Raw genomic sequence first — 23,480 nt, 5'->3', positions numbered from 1 at the left:
TGATGCCTTCTTGAAAAATATGCTTTTCAACACTTGTCTCATATTTTTAAATGAGATAGTCAGCTGTCAGTTTTTTCCTTCTGTCATAAAAGAAATACCGGTAGATGGATGGATAAGTGTATGTCGAAGACCTACTTCCCAAAAGTGCAATTTGATAGGAGATATTTTGGGCTGTGTAAGATTCCCTCTCCCATGAAATCTGATAAATACACCCTTACTTCTCCTTTCCCTAGTTCTTTAAAGGCCAATTGTACCCACCACTTTTATTTTATTTTATTATTTTACTCTTTATTTATTATTACCTTCAAGTCATTTTTTGACTCTTGGTGACTTCCTAGATAACTCCCTGCAGTTTTTTTGTCCTTTCTCCTTTCTACAGCAGAGAGCGAAGTGGAGGTGAGGTGGGGTCGGGAGGGAGGGAGGGAGGGAGGGAGAGAGACTGGCCCAAGGCAATCCAGCTGGTTTTGTGCCTAAATGGGAACTAGGATTCAGTTTTCCTGCTTTTTAGCCTGATATCTTAATTCACTATGCAAGACTGTCTCTCACTTTTGTATTTATTATTAAAATATGTGTTTTACCTGATTTATAAGACACTAGGTTGCCTACAAACACACACACACACCAGCCCATCATATGAAAACACAAAAGTCATTCTTTGGAGGGAAGCTACTGTGCATTAAGTGCCTACGGAAAGCCCCTCAATAAATCTGATGCTTAGCATTTTCTTTTTGGGTTAGAGAGACTTGCTGGCTACTGGCTACATTCTGAGCTGAACTTCTCTGAGCTTCCACCTTCCGGGGAGGAATTCTGTGGGTAGCACACAATGGAATGTGCTGCAGCAGGATAACATAGCAGGATAATGTTGCCTCTTGTAACTAAAGTGTAAGGTACGATCATGGAAGGACCGATCCTTGTCAAAGCTCAAAAAAATCAATTCGGTTCATGTACTCTGCTTAAAGATTTTCCTGAAACAATTTGAGACATTCAGACATGATATGAGAGAAGGATATGGTGCTGATTTTTCTCCTCTTGGCCGAAGTTCTTGAATTGTGGATATCCAAGAACCAACAAGGGCTTCTTAATACCCAATGCATACCATGAGTATGCATGTATATACATCTCAAGATGGCCGAACAGTTGTCCATCTTCTAGCTTGAAGCTGTTTTATAACTGAAAGTGTGAGGAGCATGGGTCTTGCATTGCCACTCATTTGGCAGACGAGAATTGATCAGCCAGCCTGAAAAAAATTATCTGCTGGAATTAACATACTTTATACCAAAACCATGGATTGAAGAAATTGGGCAGTGTTTTTTGCATAAACACAAAAACAGGAATTATTGCTTTAAGGGCCTCACTGACTGCAATGTGCATGTTGTTAGAGTAAGTGCCATCTCCCCTTCAGGCTTATGAGGGAACTTCAAAGAACTCTGGCTATCTGAATGAATATCAAAGAGGTTCTGGGCTCATGTGAGACCAAAAGCCATTGTTGGTTTTTTTCACATAATTTTCAAGCGGTGCACAATCAGTCCTAAAGGGAACCTGTTCAGTACTGAGGATACTTTATGGGATATTCCTGCCTGTTGTCACCTTTGGACTATGAGTGGAAGAGAAGGTAGCAAAGAGTGGAGGATGTTTTAGGATATGCATGATTGTAGAAAAGACACTGTTGTACTACAGAAATGCACCCAGTGGTGGGATTCAAATAATTTAACAACCAGTTCTCTGCCCTAATGATTTCTTCCAACAACCAGTTCACCAAACTGCTTAGAAAGTTAACAACTGGTTCTCCCGAAGTGGTGCGAACTGGCTGAATCCCACCACTGAATGCACCTTGATGTTCACCAATGCATCACTGTGATATGTGCCAATAGGATAAAAGATATTTGAGGGTTCCTTGGTGTTCTACAGCACTGATGATGTTACCTAGTTTGGGTAATGAACTGTCTGCAAGAAAACTATTATGTTGTGGGATGCGGTAGGCAAGAACAGACAGCATAGATACAACAGCATTTATTGACTCAACTCGAACTGCTGAACAATGGCAAATTCCTGTAATTTATACTCTGGGCCAGTGGTGGGATCCAGTTTAACAACCGATTCGGTGATTGTGTGTTTCGCTGTGTGCGCATGCTCACTTTTGACAAAACTAAACTTCTGCGTTACTTCTGGGGACTAACAGAGCTGAGGTACGGCAACCAACTCTGCTGCACGAATCAGCTGAGAGGATAAAGATAAATAAAGCGTGCACGGGTGGGTGGGCAGGTGGACCCATCTGATCATCAGAGCAAACCGGTTCGCTCCCAGCTGATCATTGGAGCTACCAGTACGCCCAAACCAGTCTGAACCAGCTGAATCCTACCCCTGCTCTGGGCCCACAGGGCCTCAACCAATCATAATACTTGAAAAAGCCCACCCAAATACGAATGTTCTAAGCTTCCTTCCAAAACAGTTGAAGTTAACATTTAGGGTCATCTAAAACAGGGGTGAAATGCTACCGGTTCGCATTGGTTCAGGCGAAACGGTAGTGGTGGCGGCGGGTGATTCGGAGAATTGTAGTGGCGGCAGCGCGAGGCTCCGCCCACCCGCCCAGACATCATTACTTCCTGGTTTTAACCAGGAAGTAACCTTTTTTTTACCCTCTGCGCATGCGCAGAAGGTTTTGTGCATGCACAGAGGGACCAAAATCGCATGTGACATGCGTGCATGCACTTCCGAACCATAGGGAAGGTAAGTAGATTTCACCCCTGATCTAAAGGTTAGTTTCACTTTAGCAGGGCTTAACACAACTATATGTATTCAATACATAACAAAAACAACCAAGCTCAGAGAGCACCGAGCAGTCCTCAGCTCAACCCTGGGCTACAGATATTCTCCTTTATTGGTAAAAGATGTCTGTCTGATCACACTGGGGTGGAATTTGGCAGTTCTATTGCCCAAGATGAGGGCTTAGAAAAAGGATAGAGTTGAAGGTGCAGGCAGAACCCCCTACATCCTTGTCCAAAAAAAAAGAATAGCGGTCTTTGTTGTGAAGGTGTTGCTGTTCTTATTGTGTAGCTTTTATTGCCGTTTAATAAGGAACATTCATATCTTTGATTCTATAATCAGTCTGAAACAGTGGAATACGGCAAAAGACAAAGTTTGTGATTGAGCTGATTGCCTAATTAAGATAAGTGATGCTGAAAGCAACCAGAAGACAGAAGCAACCCACTAGGGAGCTGGTTCAATATTAAATTTGGAGGGATTTATGGGAAATAATTAGGTGGTGTGGGTTTGCTGAAAACTGGGCCACATTCCTTAACCCTTATCATACTATGCTTGCTTTGTTTACCAATGTATTTTTAATTAGCCCAGCTTGGTGGCAGTACCTACCTGACTTGGGCTGATTTCAGACAACTATATGGAACTGGGTTTGCTTCTACTGTATTTGGATGGGAGAACATTAGGAATTGTCAGGGTTGCTTTTTCTCTGACTGCAATTTCTTTCAGCTCTGCTTCTGTGCCAGTTAACCAATTTCTCTGTAAAACCTACATGAAATCTCACACATTTTTTATATCTCACAAACCATACTTCCTTAATATGTGTTTTGTGCATCTTTTGCCCCCACAAATGCATTTTGTGGGTGTATTGTTTCCTTGGTATATAAACAATTTTTCAGTTGTGAACTGCTTTGACAAATTCTGAAATGTGTTCAAAAACTAAAAAGTATGTCTAGCTTTGTCTGGGCTTGCAGAAAGCAGACATTGTTAATTGGTTAAATTTGTACAGAATTTCACACAGAGCAATAAGCTCACCGATCCATAGCTGCCAGAGGTAGAAAATTGAAATTGCCATGGTTTCTAAGCAAGCTCCTAACGCAAACACCTTCAAACTATTTCATGTATTCCCCCTCTAGGACAGAAAAGTGGGAGGGAAAATTAGCTGAGAATTTTAAATATTAGATGTCCTACAATATATTACTACAACATGTGCTGAGATCTGAATCCCAAGCTCTGTGATTGAAAAATATATTTCACTGCTTAGTGCAATTAGAGGCTACAGGACTGATGAGGAGGGGATGACATATAGGATTGCCCAAGCTCTGATGTGGTAAACCAAGCATGTTTTTAACTCCATTAGGTTTTGATGAACCTCACTTCTTTTGGGGCCCTGTGTACTTAGGAATGAAAAGCAGAGGGATATTATGATATTGGTAGGTCAGTATGCAATACAATGATGGTAGTTGAGGTTTAACCTGCAAGGTCATGAATTGAACAAGTTAAAAAAGATATCTATCTGTATGCACAACACACTGGCCAATAACATAAGCAGAAGCAAAATCGTAACTCCTAGGGCTGTGATAGTGAACCTATGGCATGCATGTCACAGGTGGCACGCGGAGCCATATTGGTGGGTATGCAAGCGTTGCCCAAGCTCAGCTCCAGTGCACATGCATGCGCTGGTCAGCTGGTTTTTGGGCCTTCCGGTCCCACCAGAAGTCAGCAAATGGGCAGTTTCCGGCCTCTGGGGGGTTGGGGAAGGCCATTTTTGCCCTCCTCGGGCTCCCAAAAAGCCTCTGGAGCCTGGGGAGGGCGAAAAACAGGCCTACTGGGCACACTGTGCCTTCACGTGCCAAAAGCGGGGAGAGTGGGGAGGGTCGTGCGCGCATGTGTGTGTGGGACACATTGAATTATGGGTGTGGTACACGTGTGTGCGACCCCCCCACACTCCCCCTGCTTTTGGCACACAATGGCAAAAAGGTTAGCCATCACTGCCCTAGGGGTTACGATCCAAGTTTAGAAAGACAAGGAAGGAAAGGGAAATGGGAGCAAATGTGTATGACATGATCTATACTGATTAGAGATTTTAAAAATGGAGCCGAATCAGAAAATGAGGGCCTTATGTTCAGGTATAATTATTTTGAGGGGAAGGGGGTAAAAATGGAAACAATTAGTATAATGGAGAAAACAAACCTAAGAAAATGGAGGTTATAATGTCCTCTAGACATTAAAACCAGTTCATTATTTTGCTTCATCAGACTGAAATTGACTCTCCCTGGCTCCAGACAAAGCTTCCTGCAATTTCATGAAAACCAAGGAATAGCAGCCTCCTGACCAGCTTATAGTATAGTCCAAGGGCAACTCTTAAAAGGGAATTGCAACATAGAGAAACCCCAACCTTCTATCAGTTGTCAACCTCAACATTCCACCTCCTTTAACAATGAACTTCTTTAGCTCTGCTGCCCTCCTGAAAGGTCCATTTTGCAATGGACCTAATCATAGGTACACAACAAGGGCCTGCCTAGCAAACCCAAGTAGACCTGCAAACCAAGATCCCTAAGATTCCCCACTTTGTAGCCTTCAACTTCTATACAAATCTTTGCTTTTCCATTGTTCAGGGTCTCTCTGTCTTTTAAAGCAGGTAGCCACCCATCTTTTTTATTAAAAAAATTGCAATAAACATGGTTGTGTTCCTTCTTTGGACTGATTCCATGAAATAAGAAACCAGAAGAACGTGCCTTCCAACAAAACAAGGCTTTAATGTGTTAGTATGTGTTTGTCTCTCTATAGCTGCGTAGTGAAATTACTAGAGAAACCAAGTCTGTTTCAGACAGTTCAAACAAAGAGGCCTGGAGGGCTTAGGAAGTTGATAACGAGATAAAGAGCCTTTACCTCTGGGTCACTGCTCTGAGCCCAAACCTGATTGGTAGAATGGCTCCCAAGCAGATGCTTAGTGACCTCTATATTATTAACTTCTGACCTAAAGCCATGACCTTGCATGACAAGAGTTGATAGATCTGCTGTTGACCTCTGTGACCAAAAGAACAGACCTCAAAAGGGTCAACAATGTGAATATGACCATCATCCTTTGCTCTGCAACTTTAGATTAGATCTGTCGGCACAACATAAATCATCATCATCATCACCTTTGAAAAACTGGGCCTGCTATTTATAAATCCATGCAATGTTCTCACAAGCCAGTCTTCTTCAGCCTGATAGTAGCCACAAGGGATAGCCTACAATTTCCATTTAATCTCCTACTCAACGTGCCCATGCTAGGAGGGGGATCCCAAAAGGGTGTTCTCAGGAAGATTAGATTTTGAGGTGTAAACCAGTGGTGAAATCCAATTTTTTTTTTACTACTGGTTCTGTGGCTGTGGCTTGTTGTGGCTTGATGGGCGTGGCTTGGTGGGCATGGCAGGGGAAGGATACTGCAAAATCTCCATTCCCACCCCACTCCAGGGGAAGGATATTACAAAATCCCCATTTCCTCCCCACTCCTGGGGGAAGGATATTGCAAAATCTCCATTCCCACCCCACTCAAGGGAAGGATACTGCAAAATCTCCATTCCCACCCCACTCTGGGCCAGCCAGAGGTGGTATTTGCCGGTTCTCTGAACTACTCAAAATTTCTGCTACCGGTTCTCCAGAACCTGTCAGAACCTGCTGGATTTCACCCCTGGTGTAAACCCATTGCAGATTATAAATAACTATTTGTGATTTAGCGCATTTTGCAATGTATTCAACAATTAAGGTTCTAGCAGGAGGTAGTGAACCCAGAGAATAGGCGCACGTAAATGATAACTATTAATTAAATGATATCAGTCTGAGAAAAGCTGTCCTATTCAATCATTCTTTTTTTAAAAAAAAATTTATTAAACAAAAACATAAGACAAAAATACTTACAAACATGTATACATAACAACAATACAAGAAAAGAAAAAAAAACTAACTAACTAACTAACAACTAACATTAATTCAGCCTATCTGCTGACTTCTAGAAAACTGTTGCATTGGTGGTTATTTTCTATTTCACCTCTATTTCTCTTTTAGAGATCTATTTTATGTGCTTACTTATTTTTACATTTTTACATATCCAAGGCTTAACTTTATACTCTATTTTTAAATTTTTCTCTCTATATAAGTATCTATTGCTTCTATACATCCTTCTAATAACCGTTCTAACTATTTATACATACAGTCATGTGGTCTACCTCCTATGCGATTGTCTGTGTTTCTTGGATATGTTTTATATAGGTATTATTTTATCAATCCTATCTTTCCCTCTAGCCAGGAATACCATCTTTGCCAGACTGCATAATAATCAGTGTCCTCTTTCTCTTGTAGCTCTTTTGTGAGTCTGTCCATTTCTGCACATTCTGTTATTTTTGCAATTATTTTTTCTTCTGTTGGTAATAGTTCTGATTTCCAATTTTGAGCATATACTATGCGTGTTGCTGTTAAGATGTGAATAATGAGATATTTTATCTCTTTAGCCTGTTGTGGTGTGATCATTCCGAATAAAAAAAATTCTGGTTTCATATCGACCTTCTGCTTTGTTATTTCTTCAATCATTGACTTGATTTCTTGCCAGTAATATTGTGCTCTTCTACAAGACCACCAGAGATGGTGATATGACCCCTTTTGCGACTTGCATTTCTAACACATTGGTGACACATTTGGAAACATTTTCAGCCTATTCAATCATTATTTTTGTGAGTAAATTCTACATTTAAATAGGGGAACTAGAGAAGGATGTGCAAACTTTGCCCTTCAGCTCCTGGTAGTTCTTACTCTCTTTTTGACATAGAAATTAATCCTTTGCAATGAAAACCTCCCTCTATTAAGCAAGACTTTTTTGAGCAATTCTAAAACCCTGGTAAACCATGATTTTTTTTTTAAAAAAAACAAACCCTTACAAAATACTTCCACAGCAGATAAAGGATGTATCCTCCAGTTGTCTTCCATGCAGTCAGGCAGCCACAGCGAAAGAGGCCAAGGCAAGATGCTCGCTGGCATTGTCTCTCCATGTGTGTAAAGCTTCCACATGAGTTGAATGATTAAATAGGGCTATAATTATACCACAATACACACTAGGTAGGGAGGGAGGAGTTTGTAGGAAGGCTATCAACCCACACTATGATGTAGATCATTGAACTGTGCTCACTTTCTCTTGATCACCCAGTTATTACAATAAAGCATCTTGCAAAATGCTTTATGTTTTTTTTAAAAAAAGGGCTCTACACATGAAGAGATATTCAGCAGTTTAGCTGGCAATGGCAACTTTGACCTGTCTAGTGATGAGGCCATATCTGCACAATTTAAAACTCATTAACCAAGGCATTAAAATAACATTAATAAGTGAAATAAGAGACCTGAGGATTTTTCTCACTGCCTGACCATTCTATTAAGGGATGCCTATATAACTTAGCAAGAACAAAACAAGTATGTATTTCATACTTTTACTTAAGGCTACAACAAGTGAACCAGCATTCTATCAGAAAATTATATGCTTTCAATGGCTTACCTTGCGCTAGAAATATTATATTGCTGGAATCAACTGTGGTTCAAATGTACTATTAGCTGGGGAGACGTTTATATACTGCCTCCAGCTCCAGAGTAGAAAAAACTGGTAGGATATAACTGAACTGAATAAATGAGTGACTGCTGGATAATATTGGCAGAGAAAAGACATTTCTCATCAGCAAAAGAATTTTTTTTTTTAGTACCACTCAGTACATAGAAAAGGTTCATACTTATAGTTCAGGCATGGAACATATTACTGACACTTTCCTCCCAAACACCCCTCTAGATATGTAAAAAAGGCTAATATCATTCAGCTGACTTGAGCTTCAATTTTCATGATTTCTAGAAATTACTGCTGATGGAGTTCAAAGCATCTGGAGGGCACCAGGTTGAAGAAGGCTAGTATATATGACTCTATATCTGTGATAGCGAACCTATGACACGCATGCCACAGGTGGCACGCAGAGCCATATCTGTGGGGACGCGAGCGTTGCCCTAGCTCAGCTACAGTGCACATGCGCACGCCAGCCAGCTAATTTTCGGGCCTTCTGGGCCCACTGGAAGTTGGAAAATGGGCTGTTTCCGGCCTCTGGACGGCCCCTGGGGTGGTGGGGAAGGCCGTTTTCACACTCCCCAGGTGCCAAGAAAGCCTCTGGAGCCTGGGGAGGGCGAAAAATGGGCCTAACAGGCCCACTGGTAACCTTTGTGCCAGAAGCGGGAGGAGCGCGGAGGGTCGCATGCACATGCACGGGGGGCAGGGCATGGGGGACATTGAATTATGGGTGTGGGCATGCATACACACTACCCCCCTGCACTCCCCCCACTTTTGGCAAGTGATGGCAAAAAGTTAGCTATCATTGCTCTATGTGTTCAGGTTATTAGGAAGAGTCATGTTTCAGATACATCTATAGGTATTTGAAAGTTCTCTTCTTCCAGAATTTGAAAATGTTCAAATTTTTTAGATTGATTAGATGTCTTGTTATTCCTTTTTGCTACTTCGAGATTTTTATTTTAACATTTTGCCTTTATTTTAACATTTTGCCTTTCCCTATTTCTTTCTTGCTGCTTTGTGTTACTTGCTATGGCAGGATAGAATTAGAAAATCATTTCAAGTATGTGCATATATAGAGTTGGCGCAAGAGTGAAATGGATAGGATATAAATTAAATAAATAAATAAGAAAATGCTATTTCTCCCAGTGAATGGATCCATAGTTAAAACATTTACCGTGTTTCCCCGAAAATAAGGCCCTGTCTTCTATTTTTTGAACCCTGAAATAAGCGCTTGGCCTTATTTTCGGAGAGGTCTTATTATTTTGGGGTGCATGGAGCAAGACGGGGCTCCTCTTGCCATCTTACCTGATTTCCAGCTCTGTCTCCCTAACTCTAACCAGAGGAAAAGTCGGGGACTGGCTGCGCATGCATTAAAATATTTTTTGGGGAGGGCTTATTTTAGCTCATGCGCTCAAAAGCCCGATTGGGCTTATTATCAGGGGATGTCTTATTTTGGGGGGGAAAGGGTAGGTAGTCACCACTTGATAGTGAGAAGAAAATTGACTTGAACTTGATGATGTCAATCACTCATTGAGGTCATAAAAGTGTACCAATAGAACAACAGAACATTTTAATAAAGTTTGTGCAGGTGAAATTTCTAGCTGGCCAAACTTGGGGGGTGGGTGGGTGGGAAGTCATCTCTTTTACATATATTTTAAATAATCAGTATTAATATTTATGAATCCCCTTCCAACAAAAATGAGAAAGGAAGGAGGATGATATATTAAAGCAATCGATAAAGTCACGCAGATAACTAATTATACAGGTGAAAATTTGGACTGGTTTTCTTGTCTCAATGTACATTTATGAAATTGCCCAACCATTTATCTCTTTTCTGTGATGCAGGAATGAATGTTTGTCTTCTGCTATACACCCAAGATAACAGATATCCGGAGGGCTTTTCACATAGGTTTGTACATGTTCAAATTCTTTGCTTATTCACATTCCTTTTGGAGGGAAAAACACTGTAGAAACTGGGCCAGCTACATATAATTGTACTAGTGACAAGATTCTGGCTATGGTACCGTACAGAGCCTCATTTGCAGACTGACCTGTTCATCCATCAGGTTAAGACTCTGGATAAGTGCAGGTACAAAAGGAACAGGAAGCAGAAGAAGCAGAATAACTGAGCCATGCGTATGAAGCATGTTTTGATAGGCTATTAACTTGGCAAGGTACCATTTTGAATCTCAGCCCCAAATATCTGACAAAGGACAGGATTAATAACTGGGCCTACAATAAAAATTGCAGTTGAAAAAAAAAATAAACATCTCTAAGTGCAACGGAGAACTAATGGGGCTGAAGAACTTTTTTCAACAAAGAGGGAGCAATCAAGCAGCATTTACTTGCATGGTGTTAGTTAAGAATTGGCCAGAATTCTGAAAAATCAGAAATAATAATTGCAAATGCACCCACTGATAAATGAAAAATCCTGATCTTTAAAACGGTATATATATTAAGAGCTGCACACAGACAATTCACTTGTGCTTCGGTGTGCTGCCTTCTGTGAAATGTACATTCCTTCTTTCCTTCCTCCTTTCCTCTTGTTCTCCCACAACAGCAGGGTCTGCCTTTTTTCCACTGAGTGATCTACTGGTTGTGACAGGAATTGGCCAACCCATTTGTCACCAAAGCCTGCCATCGTGGGCTGAGTGAAATGGCTAGGTCAAAGTTATCCAACCGGCTTTCATGCCTAAGGCAGTACTCCTGGACTGGTGCCCTAAGCGCTAGACCAAATTAGCTCTAAAAGATACACACAAACAGAGAGACTCACTCACTCAAATTTATGGCTGTCCGTATCACCCCAGCAACTGGTGATAAATAAAGGTTTTAAAAAATCAATATAAGCATAAAAGTGTCAATACAACAACAACCAAAAAAAAAAAAAAGTGGTCAAAGAGGAAGTAAGGAAGAAGAGGCCAAGAAGAACCATCAACAAAAGTAACAATAACTGACAGGCTCATTAACTTTCCAAACCCAATGCCTCAGACAATAACCAGGTTAAAGGGGCCTTCTGAAAGACCAGCAGAGTCAGGGCCAATCCAATCTTGGGAAGAGCAGGGAATGAGGGTCCAAAGCATAGAAAAAGAATAAGTCAAAAGACTTAAGGAGCACTGGTAGCGCAGCAGACTGAAGCACTGTTATTAACATCAGCTGCCTGCAATTACTGCAAGTTCAAATCTCACCAGGCTCAAGGTTGACTCAGCCTTCCATCCTTTCTAAGGTAGGTAAAATGAGGACCCAGATTGTGGGGGCAATAAACTGACTTTGTATAAAAATATACAAAAGTATGAAGGCTATTGCTTAACGCATTGTAAGCCGCCCTGAGTCTCCGGAGAAGGGCGGCATATAAATCAAATAAAAAAAAAAGGATAAAATAAGGAAGTACAGCTAAAACTAGTTTACACCAAGATTTCCACTTGACTGCTTCATAATTCCATGTTCTTACAAACAATCATTGCTTCTTTGAAGTCTGTATCCTATTCATACTGTATTATTTAATCATTTAAACATCTCACCTATTTATTTTTGAGGACCCTATCCACTAAATCCAATCAAAACTTTTTTCATCTTCCCCTACCTCTCAATCCATTCACTCTTCCTTCATATATTCATTTTAAAAGTTGATTTTCATTCATTCATTCTTTCTAAATAGCCAAACTATATCAAAGTACCTTTTTTATACTGGTCATTCGTTTTGTAATCCAAATATACCGGTATTTATTTAGCACCCACTCTCACCTTATTTAATGACAGATACTTCTTCTTAAGACTCCTATTTCTGCTGAATTACTTTTAAGTTTCTCCTAAAATACTCAGCTCTAATTTCTGTATTGAAAAATGGGCAGACTTAGGTAACTTTACTTCTTTTGAAACACACGTACTTTGCAATAAACTCCCATTACCTTTCTACCTGCATTCTCAACCCCTAATTAACTTCGTTAATTGCTGGGGGTTTTGTTTCTTTCTGCCATTATGAGGGGGTGAACTTGGGGTTGTCGTCTGCTCATTTCAAAAGTAGCTGCAGGCATGCAGACCGGTTTTGCCCCTGCTTCTCTCAGGCATTCAGCCATCCCCTCACACTCATAGACATTCAAGCCAGCTGTCCAGCTGTCCAGCTAACTAAGCCACACCCTGGCATTTTCAAGGATGTGCCAGACATCCAGAAGCAGTGTCACCCCACTAAGACCCTTAGTTTACAAAAGCAAATGCTAAAACAGAGTGGATGTGAGCATGTAGGAGAAATGGAGATTGCAAACTGAATATAGGCGAGGAAGCAGGAGGCAACTGTCGGAAGCTTAACAGCTATTACAGGAAGGCCATATTACTATCAGTCAACTATCAATCAACTGCCACTATCAATCAGCTACAGTAAGCAGCATATCCTAGTGGGTGTCTTGCCTGGAGCATGGTGTAAAGCTCAGCTAGCGTTCCAAGGCAATGTTTAAGAAGAGAGCTTGGAAACTGGCTGGGAACTTGACAGCATCTAGAAGAGGAGCAACCACAGTGAAACAGCACCTTCTCCCAACTAGTGCAAGACTTTTGGAAAAAGGCAAATGATTGCATGCTCCTTTATAGATGTTGAGACTTTTGTGTAAAGTGAGTATTAAGGCTAAGTATAATAAACTGAGTTTGGAAGACATCTTTACATGGCAACATCATCTTGCAAAGACCTAGAAGGGTGGAAGTAGAGGTGAACAGAGCAATAACTTCTTGTTTGAGGAAGATGCGTACTGCAACAACAAAGTATTATGCACAAATTTACTACGCTATGTTGCGTCCAGTCCTTGGACAGCAAAGAACTCTCACAGCCATTTATGGTATCTATAATTTTCAGCTATTCACTTCATTTTCCCTGTACAAGAACAGGTCTGATATGTTCATCTTCAAATCCTTATTGGAAATAATTCGGATTCTCAGCCAACTGCATCAGGTTGTCCAGGAAAGGCTCTTCCATATTTCAGGTCTCATAATAGAAAAGCAGCATGTTAGGGCCTCGGGCCACAACTTTTATATTGTATGCATACAAGAGTACATGTATGTTCATGTTCACCACCAATCCCTCTAACATTAGCTGAATTACCTTATCTGTTGATCCATATACACATGAATCAGAGAGTTAACCTGCATCTTTGCCATATTCCTAATTTGTTGAATTATTTTCTAAACATTCCATTTATTCTTGATAGTATTACTTCCTTGATGTAACATTTTCATCAAATTCAGCAACCAAATTTCAACTCCATATTGATGTAAAATGCAACAAGGTGCCTTTCATCTGGCAGTAGTATTGGAAGTTCATTACACCCTAGTCCAGCATTGGCTTCCAATTTGTTTAAATACTAATTTTAATCTAAAATGCCTTATAATAGAATGGCATCAACGTACTTGTACTTGGTGCTTCAAATTACATACCATTCTACAAACAAGGCCCAAAATATTCTATATTGCGAGTCTATTCATTTTATGATTCGTTCTCTTAAAATTAACATAACCTTTCTTACGTTCGCACATTTCCAATGAATGCAAAAATCTGATTTTCATACCAGATATATGCTTTTTTTCAAAAACTGCTCATTGTCATTCCCTGGCACTCTTCCTATCCTATCCCAAAGAATTTAGTTACAAGGCTTCAGATTTGTGTAAAACAAGGCAGGCATGGCATGGGTACAAATGCAGGCATGTAGGAACCAAGCCCCATTTCCGAAACGCCTTGCTAGCAAAGAATTCCAAACAGCCAGCATCGAAGGCAGTGGCGGGAAACGATGGCCTCTTTATGACTTGTGAACTTCGGCTCCCAGAATTCCTGAGCCAACCATACTGGCTCAGGAATTCTGAGAGTTGAAGTCCACAAGTCAGAAAAGGGCCATTGTTCTCTATCTCTGATCTAAGGGGAAGAGCAGAATAATGGCCAGGTCATAGTACAGAAGTCTAAAAGTCCCAAGCACATGTCATCAATCAGTTTGGGGTCAAAGGGCAGTGTTTCCACAAGCAATGGGTTCCATTGACAAGTGCACAGAGTTCTGCTAAGTGGAGTGGTTTGTTTCCAACAGAGGATTGCTAGCAAAAGTAGTTCTTAAATAGTACCTGCTCTAGCTCCAGACAATCGAGGACTGGAGTAGAGTATCTCTGATGGGTGAGGAGACATGTTTAATGCCTTTGCACTGGTGGGCAATCTGCACACCTGTTCTAGGACTGGGGAATCTGGGATCCAATGAATCATCTGATGCCATCAGCTACCCTACATGTTCCCCAGGTCCATTATCCACATATTCCTGATTGCTAATCTCCTTCTGAAGCTATTTTTCATTTTGGACCTCAAAATTGCACCCTTCTACTCTTCCACACATTTGTCCAGCACACCTCAAGTAGCATCATCTTAGACTCTTCTGAATCCAAGCAGGCCATGACACTTTGAAACAGAAATCTTCTTAAGTGTACTTAAGAAACTAACTTCTGGGTATTCCTGCATCGTTGTTTCTATCTTTCCTTTTTATAGGAGAATAATGGGATTTTTCCAATTGTTTGCCACAGAAATCATCTTAACATACACAACGTAAGATTGCATAAGCACTTCATAAGCAAACTCCATTGATAATTTAACATTTCTCCAGATACAACATCCATAACTGGGCATTACCATTTCCCAACATCCTCAAAGCATTTGTGACTTCCTTTTCATCTACTTTTTCAATAAAATTAACAATAAAACCATTCATTTCAATTTCACTTTTCAAGGTACCATGGTTACTCTCATACAAATCTTGATAATTATTTCAGTTTTATTCCAAATAATTTTATTACTTTTGTTTTAATTCCATACATTCTTCTGGAGGCTTCACGGGGTTGCCCTTGAAAAGCACACAGAAGCTTCAATTGGTTCAGAAGGCAACAAACGTATACAATGTTGGGTATGCTTAAGTTTGCTCATGTGACACCACTGCACTGATTTATAGTAAATTTCTGGCATAGGGACAGTGATGGCAAACCTTTTGGTCTTAGCGTGCCAAAAATTCAGAAAATGCCTATCTTGACTCTGCTGGCATGTCACCACTCCACCCCGTGGACAAAAGAGAATTCATAACAAAGAGTAATAAATTAAATTATTTAAATGTGTTCTTTAATAAATAAACACATACATATTTACATATTTGTCCCAAAAGTGGGACAGTAAAAGAATGCTAACAAGCAGATGACTGCAAATAATATACTGTATTTTTCGCTCCATAAGACACACTCCCCCCCCCCACTCCCCTGAAAAGTGGGTGGAAACGGTGCTGGTGAATAGTAGCCGGGCCGTGGCAGCAGGATCCTTTTACAGTGCTGAACTCCACTTCGTTTCTTTTCTGCAGTGCAGGAGTCAATAGGCTCCTATCTGTGATCCTCTCAGGCTCCGCCTGATACTTTTGTTCTTGTTTTCCTCCTCTAAACCTAGGTGCGTCTTATGGTCTTCTGCATCTTACGGAGTGAAAAATAAAAGTAAATCCTTCCATCCTTCACTATTTGGTCAGAACTGAAGAAGCGAAACATCTTCAAGGAAAAAACAAAATCCATTTGTCTTTTGCCGGGGGTGGGAGGTGGGGGAATGCTTTTGGGATAACCATGACCTGGATGACTGAGAATCTCCATAGACATAAATACTTACCTAATTGTAAATATCTTTCAAAATGCCATCCAAGACAGCTCCAGTTTGCCTGAGGCCTAGAAACTTTGAAAAACGCTCGCGTGACCTTTCAGCTTCTGAAAAGAGTGGGAAAACATGCTCTGTTCTTGTGTGCTTTTTGGAAGCTCCAGAAGTCATGCAACAACACGGTCCTCTTACGCGACTAGGTCTGGTATGTATCACCAAAAATGACATGGAGTGTCGCCTGTGACACACTTATCTTGGCATCACCGGCATAGGATGTTATTCGAGGGACCTCCTTTCTCCAGTAGCTTCTGTCAGGTCCAACAGGGTGGGTTTTCCACAAGTCCCTTCTAAGTCCACCATTCTGTGGGAATGAGAAGACATATCCTCTCTTTGCAGCCCCTTCCGTATAGATCTTTTCCCCTGAGATCTGAAAGCTCCAATCTAGCTCTTCACAGAAAGCTGTGCTGTAAAAAAATCCTGCTTTTCCCTCAGGTGTTAGGACCAAGATGTTAATGGGATTTGGGGGAGCTGCGAGATGCTTTGGTTCCTGTATTCTATTATGATTGCTTTCAATCGTCTTATCTGTTTTGTTCAGTTTTTGCATTCTTGTTGCTGTCCAGAGTAATTTGCTCATACTAGGCAGTCATATAACATTTCTAAATAAGTAAATAATTTCTCCATCCACATTTTCTTTCACATCATCTCTGTACCAAATATTCTTTTTTATACTTCCTTGTCATGGCATTTTTTAACCTAATTCTTTTCACTGCCTCCAAGCATTTCACATTCTTTTTTGTTACAGCCATTTACTGCACATCCTGCTGATGATTAATTACATTTCTCAAGTATTTTTATTTTTCACGATCAATTGACTTTTTAGTTTCGTAGTCATTTCATTCTTTGCTTTTCTTTTTCTCTATATCTGTGTTTTTCCATTAGCCACCGTTGACATTACCAAAAATGTTCTGTCCCACATTCGTAGCCTCTCATCATCAATAATTCTCTCACTCTTTCATCATAAACAATGAAACTTATCAAATTAGTCACACTTTTAGATAAAAAAGGGTGAATCAAGACAGGGTTTATAGGCCAATCACAATATTTTACTAATTCTTTTTTCCCCCACAGAAGATTCTACTGTACTTAGGAATATTCAAAGGTCACATGTCAAAGAGTAAGAAAATATTCAAAAGGAAATGGCAACCTGTTCAAATATGCAGGTTAATATAATTTGTCTAATGGGCCTGACTTTTGGTACACCTTGTATATTGTTCCTTTATCATATAGAGTACAGACTTATACCTTTGAAAAAAATATTTGTTTACACATATCTTCATTATATTTCATAAACAAACATTTAAAATACAAACATAAGGGGGAAGAGGGCAGGAGAATAACAGGACTGATTAAAAAGTGACAAAAATACATCAAACATAAGACAAGCATAAAAATATAACTAAATAAAAAACAAAAACAAACAAATTTTCTAAGCTGATACTTACTTAAGGAAAATTGGCAGGTTTTCAAGACAGTTGTAGCGAAAACAATAAAAACATATTGTTGTGACCATGGTGCTCTCTGAGTTTGACTGTTTTCTTGTAGACATTTCATTACCCAAACTAGGTAATATTCAAGAAAACAACCAAGTTCTGAGAGCACCAAATACCACTCATTTCACCTTTTAGCTACAAATATTCTCTTTTATTGACTCCTACAACCTTTGAGATATTTAATTTTTTTTAACTTGAATACCCTGAAAGAGTAAACAGTCTGAAAGCTATGGGGAGCCTTGATGGATAAAAAACAGGCTTTTATTTAATCCGAACAAGACCAAGTGGCTATGGGTTCTGGGACATCAATGTGGAAAACTGTCTATCTTTAGGTCTAGAGGGGGATGCACTCTCCCATACAAAACCTATGCATATTTTTGGGTCCTCTTGGACTTTCAGTTCCTGCAGACAAAGCAAGTAGCATCTATAGCCAAGATCCATCTAATGTGCCAGTTGTACCCTTTCTGTATTGGAACCAAGGGTGAAATCTAAAATTTGTTACTACTGGTTCTGTGGGCTTGGCTTGGTGGGGGTAATGTGACTGGGTGGGCGTGCCCAACTTTTTTTTTTTTTACTTTTAAAAGCATTTTTTCTACAACCTTAAGAGGTTGCAGAAAAAAATGCTTTTAGAAGCTTCTGACGATCAGGCAAGTCAGCTGGAATCGCCAGAGGCTTTTAAAGGCATTTTTTTTCCTACAACCTCTTCGACTGAAGGGGTTGCAGAAAAAAATGCTTTTAAAGGCCTCTGATGATCCCAGCTGAGCCGCGTGATCATCAGAGGCTTTTTTTTACTTTTAAAAGCATTTTTCATCCGAAGAGGTTGTAGAAAAAATGCTTTTAAAAGTTAAAAAAACCAGCCTCTGATGATTGCGCGACTCAGCTGGGCATGGGGGGGAGCAGGGATTTTTGCTACCGGTTCTCCGAAGCACCCGCCGCCATCGCTACCGGATCGGGTGATCCGGTCTGAACTGGGAGCATTTCACCCGATTGGAACGCCTTGATTATGGTCACTTGCCTTGATCACCTCTTGTCTGGACTACAGCAATGCACTCTACATAGGGCTGCTCTTGAAAACACCTGGAAGCTGCAACTGGTCCAGAATGCAGGGGTACGAGTAGTTATGTGTGCATCTTGGTGTATTTGTGAAATACCACTGCTTCACAACTTGCACTGGCTCCCTATAGGTACAATTGATGTACCTGTATGTACTCTGTTATAAATATTTTATGGTACTAGGCTGGGTTATTTTTGTGATTACCTATCTCCAATCATCTGTTTATGCCACATGACTCAGCAGGTTGGGAATGCTTCAGGTCCCTTCTACAAAAGTATCACCTGATGGAACACTGGAGATGTGCTTTTCCTGTCCCATTGAAGAACATACCACCTGAAATTCAAATGGCTCCAATCTTGCTGGCCTTCTGTGAAGCCCTGAAACTTGCTTCTTTGTCTCAGAGCATGGGATGAACGCATCCAAAAATGGAGTTCTTGAATGGAATCAGTGATGGTTGGCCTCAGTTATTGTATGAGATACATTCTTTAATTAAAGCTTGGTAGATTTATATGCAGGGGAATAATTTTAACTACCGAGAACAGATTTTAATTGTAGATATTTGGAAGTTCATCTGTTTTTTTTTATTGTTGTTGTTCTTTTGGTTTTGATACATTATAATGAAGAATAAGAGATTAAAAATTGTATTTCTTTACAAGACTGACTATGGAGCCTTTTATATAATAAGGTATAAGTTATTGCTCACTTACTTAAATAGCAGAGAAATCTTCTTGAAAATATATCCACTTTAATGATTAACTGTTTAAAGAATGGTAGTCAATTAAAATTAATTAACTGATTTAATACTCCTAATCTAATGCCTGTTATATTTCTGGACTATCCATTATCAATACATTTATATTTATATATTTATCTTTTGGTTATCTGGTATTCCTTTATATTTAGGGTTGAACAGTTTGTTCTAAATAAATTTGATTTTGAATGCATATGTAAATCCATAGAAACTGGTTGAGGTCCATTTCTGGGGCCTGAGAACAACTCCATTCAGGATTTGAAAAAATAGAAAATTGAACCTCATTATTCACCATGCTACATTTTTAGATTTAAAGATATCATGTACAGATTAAACTGTGAAACTATCTGGGAACCAAGTATATACAGTTGGTTGCTTCATTCTGGTAGAATGGTTCAAAGCAGGGGTGAAATGCTCCTGGTTCAGACCGGATTGCCTGATCCGGTAGCGATGGCGGCGGGTGGTTCTAGAACCAGTAGCAAAAATCCCTGCGCCCCCCGCACCATGCCCAGCTGAGACACACAATCATCAGAGGCTTTTTTTTTTTACTTTTAAAAGCATTTCTTCTACAACCTCTTCCGCGGAAAAAATGCTTTTAAAAGTAAAAAAAAAAGCCTCTGATGATCGTGCAGCTCAGCTTGGATCGTCAAAGGGTTTTAAAAGAAAAAAACCCTTTTTTTCTTTTAAATGCCTCTGACGATCCAAGCTGAGTTGCCTGATCAGCAGAGGCTTTTTGCCGATCAGGCAACTCAGCTGGGATGGTCAGAGCCTTTTGAAAGCATTTTTTTTGCTTTTTTTTTTTTTTTTTGCTTTTTTGAAAGCTCTTCGCCGAAGAGGTTGTAGAAAAAATGGTTTTAAAAATTAAAAAAAAGCCTCTAATGATCACGTGGCTCAACTGGGATCGTCAGAGGCTTTTCAAAGCATTTTTTTCTGCAACCTCTTGGCCAAAGAGGTGGTAAAAAAAATGCTTTGAAAAGTCTTTGATGATCCCAGCTGAGTTCCCTGATTGGCAGAGAGGCATTTTTTAAAAAGCCTCTCTGACGATCCCAGCTGAGTTCCAGATCGGCAGAGAGGCTTTTCAAAGCATTAGAAAAAATGCTTGGAAAAATTAAAAAAAAAAAAAAGTTGGCCACGCCCACCCAGTTACATTACCCCACCACCACCACCAAGCCATGCCCACAGAACCGGTAGTAACAAATTTTACATTTCACCCCTGCTTCAAAGGAATTTTTATAAAAGATGGAATCTGGAAAAAGAAATGAAAATGATCATGAAAATATACAAGAACCTAAGAAAGGGTGGTAGTATGAAACAATATTCTTAGGTCTGAGAAGATAAAGAAAATAGGCAGAGAAATGGTAAAATCAATGTGTACAGATTAATTTGAGCTAAGCAGGCTCATTAGCTGTAGATTTCAATTATGTCATTTTAAAATCTGGACCGGGTGAACCTATTGGAGAAAATCCCTTTTAAGAGGCCATGCAATCACCTTTTCAACAAATATTAAGTCTGTCCTGTTGGCTGAGGGAGCCAGTTATATTGAGGCTTGTAAGCTCAAAGTCCAGCTAAGATTATACCATGCACTGTGTAGAACAGTGTTTTTCCCCCTTAGCAACCTTAAGATATCTGGATTTCAACTCCCAGAATTCCCCAGCCAGCATGCTGGCAGGGGAGTTCTGGGAATTGAAGTCCAGACATCTTAAAGTTGCTAAGGTTGAGAATCACTGGTGTAGAAGTTAAGCAGATAACCATGGCCAACAAATACTGATTTGCATTCTCAACTACATTTAATTAATCATTGCAAGTCTTGATATACTTCCTCTGAAAATGATTTCTGTGACTTTAACAAGCTATAATTCTGAGCAAAGAAAATATTCACAAGAAAATTTCCTCAATGAAACGAATGGTTCTTTGCACAGAAGCAGTTGTATTTCCTTTTGTAGATTTCTAAGCTATTCATTTAGTGAGGGTAATATGTACCATAGTGCTTTGATATTGATTCTGAAAAAAAGTAAGGGGAGGGGAGAATGAGACTTGAGATGATAATGCAGTAGGGCTACAGGGTATTTTACTAATTAAGATTATTGAAAGTTGATGAGAATGATGCTAATAATGAATAAAATAATTTATACTATGTCTTTCAGCATGGTCTCAGGTTGGGTCACAAAGAATTGCTATTACAGTAAAAAATACTTTTTAAAACATAAAAAAATAAAATAAAAGGAGTAACACAAAAGAGTTTTGTGGAAATAAATAACACGTCCAAAACAAAATGTTTTGTATCTTTTTGTATCTAAGCAATCACTATTATTTTCAGAATTGTAGGGACAAGTGATTTCCCAAGTGGTGTAGGATATAGTAGTCCCCCCCCTCCAATTTCTTGTACTTTATCAATGAAGAGTTTCAGACTTAAATATCATGACAGAAGGCCTTGATAAAAGCCCCTTTTTCGCCTTACATATCCACTTCTTCCTACTGAGAGGATCAAGCTGGATGGGCTACAGAAAACAATGCTCACCTTTCTCCTATAATAAATATTTCAGTAGAGAACTGGCGAATAAGCAAGGGAATGTTTAGTTCTTTCTCAAGCGATTATTGGTTACAAATCCCCACTTGAAAGTTATTTTCCTTTGTAACTCGGGTTCCGTGGTTAGAAATGGCTCTGGATATGAAGAGGAAAAATTTCTGTGGTGGATTCTGGAAGGACAAAATGACAAGTGGGGGAGAGTTCTGGTTAGCAACTCCTTGGCTTGTTCTGATCCCTCCCCACAAGGGGCCTCTTACTTTCACATTCCTACTATCTTGGCAAAATGAGAGGCAGGGGTAAAAGAGGTTGAATGCTTGTGCTTGTCACATCCAGACATACCGGTAGTACACTTCACTTAGTTTAGCTTAGGGTGTTATGGAAACTCAGCCCTTCCATTTTGCAAATCATAGTTTATAATAGTTTGATTTGTGATTGGGCCTAATTTAACAACTGTATGGCTTAGTGTAATGTATAAAAGTAGTGCATGTTTACCATGACCTTATAGCAATAGCAGTTAGACTTATGCACTGCTTCATAATAGTTACAGCACTCTCTAAGTGGTTTACTGAGTCAGCATATTGCCCCCAACAATCTGGGTCCTCATTTTACCGACCACAGAAGGATGGAATGCTGAGTCAGGATTGAACTGTTGGCAGTGGGCAGTTAGCCTGCAATACTGCATTCTAACCACTACACCACCATGACTCATAGCCAAACGCCATATAGCCAATTGTAACTGACAGCCCCGGTTTATGGCGAAATGAATTCCTCAGCATTAACGAAGCTACTGATCCTCTATGTCCTCATGGGCAGAAATTATACATCAACAATTGCCTTCCCAGGATATGGAACGTCAGTCATTAGGAAGCCAAAGCAATGTCCTTACCAGTTTTACATAAATACAAAGCCAGGGCCCAGGGGTATAATTTATTTATTTAAAACATGTACTATATATAGCCGCCCATCTTATAACATAGAAAATATAATAAGAATAGAATAGAATAGAATAGAATAGAATAGAATAGAATAGAATAGAATAGAATAGAATAGAATTGAATTCTTTATTGGCCAAGTGTGATTGGACGTACAAGGAATTTGTCTTTGGTGCATAGACTATAGAAACTAAACATGTTAAAAAAAAACCTTTAAATTCAACAAAAATCTTGTACAAGTCAAAGCTAGACCTTCAAAGCTTTATGGGCAGCTAGAAACCTAGAGAGGCCTGTTGAGGTCCAGGGCTCAGTGTGTTCCATAGGCTGCCATTGAAAAGGTATTCTTCCTAGTCATCCTTTCCTAGGGATGAGCAGTGTAGCTTGCCTTGAGATAAATCACATTAAAATTATGACAAGAAAATATGAAAATTTGCTTTGGTGATGTAGACAATGCCACAAATAATGTTGGACTTACTTCACTGTCAAAAAGATACTTTAATGAGCTGTTAAGCTAATAAACATAATTTTAATTTATTAAAAACCAGAGACAGAGCAAAACAGAGACAAGAGAGATGAGAGAAAAGAGAGAGAGATTGCTATTTGATTATAGCTCCTAAACCCTGCCAAGTTAGTAAATTAATACCGTTTTACTAAATGTCCACTATTACAAACAAATAAGCAAATACTAATGTAACTTCTTC

At 39.6% G+C, this 23,480-nt stretch overlaps 1 long non-coding RNA gene across 2 annotated transcripts in view; it reads right to left on the bottom strand.

The window, feature by feature from the left end:
- The window catches only part of LOC117661677 (uncharacterized), an 85,940-nt gene that overhangs the window by 60,488 nt on the left and 1,972 nt on the right, over positions 1 to 23,480 (bottom strand). The window contains exons 2-3 of one of the 2 annotated variants that reach the window (XR_015732318.1): positions 21,839 to 22,017; positions 21,033 to 21,321 (exon numbers count right to left, since the gene is read on the bottom strand). This is a non-coding gene — a long non-coding RNA (uncharacterized LOC117661677). Of the gene's footprint in view, positions 1 to 21,032; positions 21,322 to 21,838; positions 22,018 to 23,480 lie in introns of those variants that run through there. The other variant, XR_015732319.1, reaches the window with a different exon arrangement.

This window comes from Pantherophis guttatus, chromosome 2 (genome assembly GCF_059756535.1).
Source record: "Pantherophis guttatus breed Tessera chromosome 2, ASM5975653v1, whole genome shotgun sequence".
Classification (NCBI taxonomy): Eukaryota; Metazoa; Chordata; class Lepidosauria; order Squamata; family Colubridae; genus Pantherophis; species Pantherophis guttatus.
Note: the sequence above shows the minus strand (reverse complement) of the source record. Positions and strands in the feature narration are given on the sequence as shown.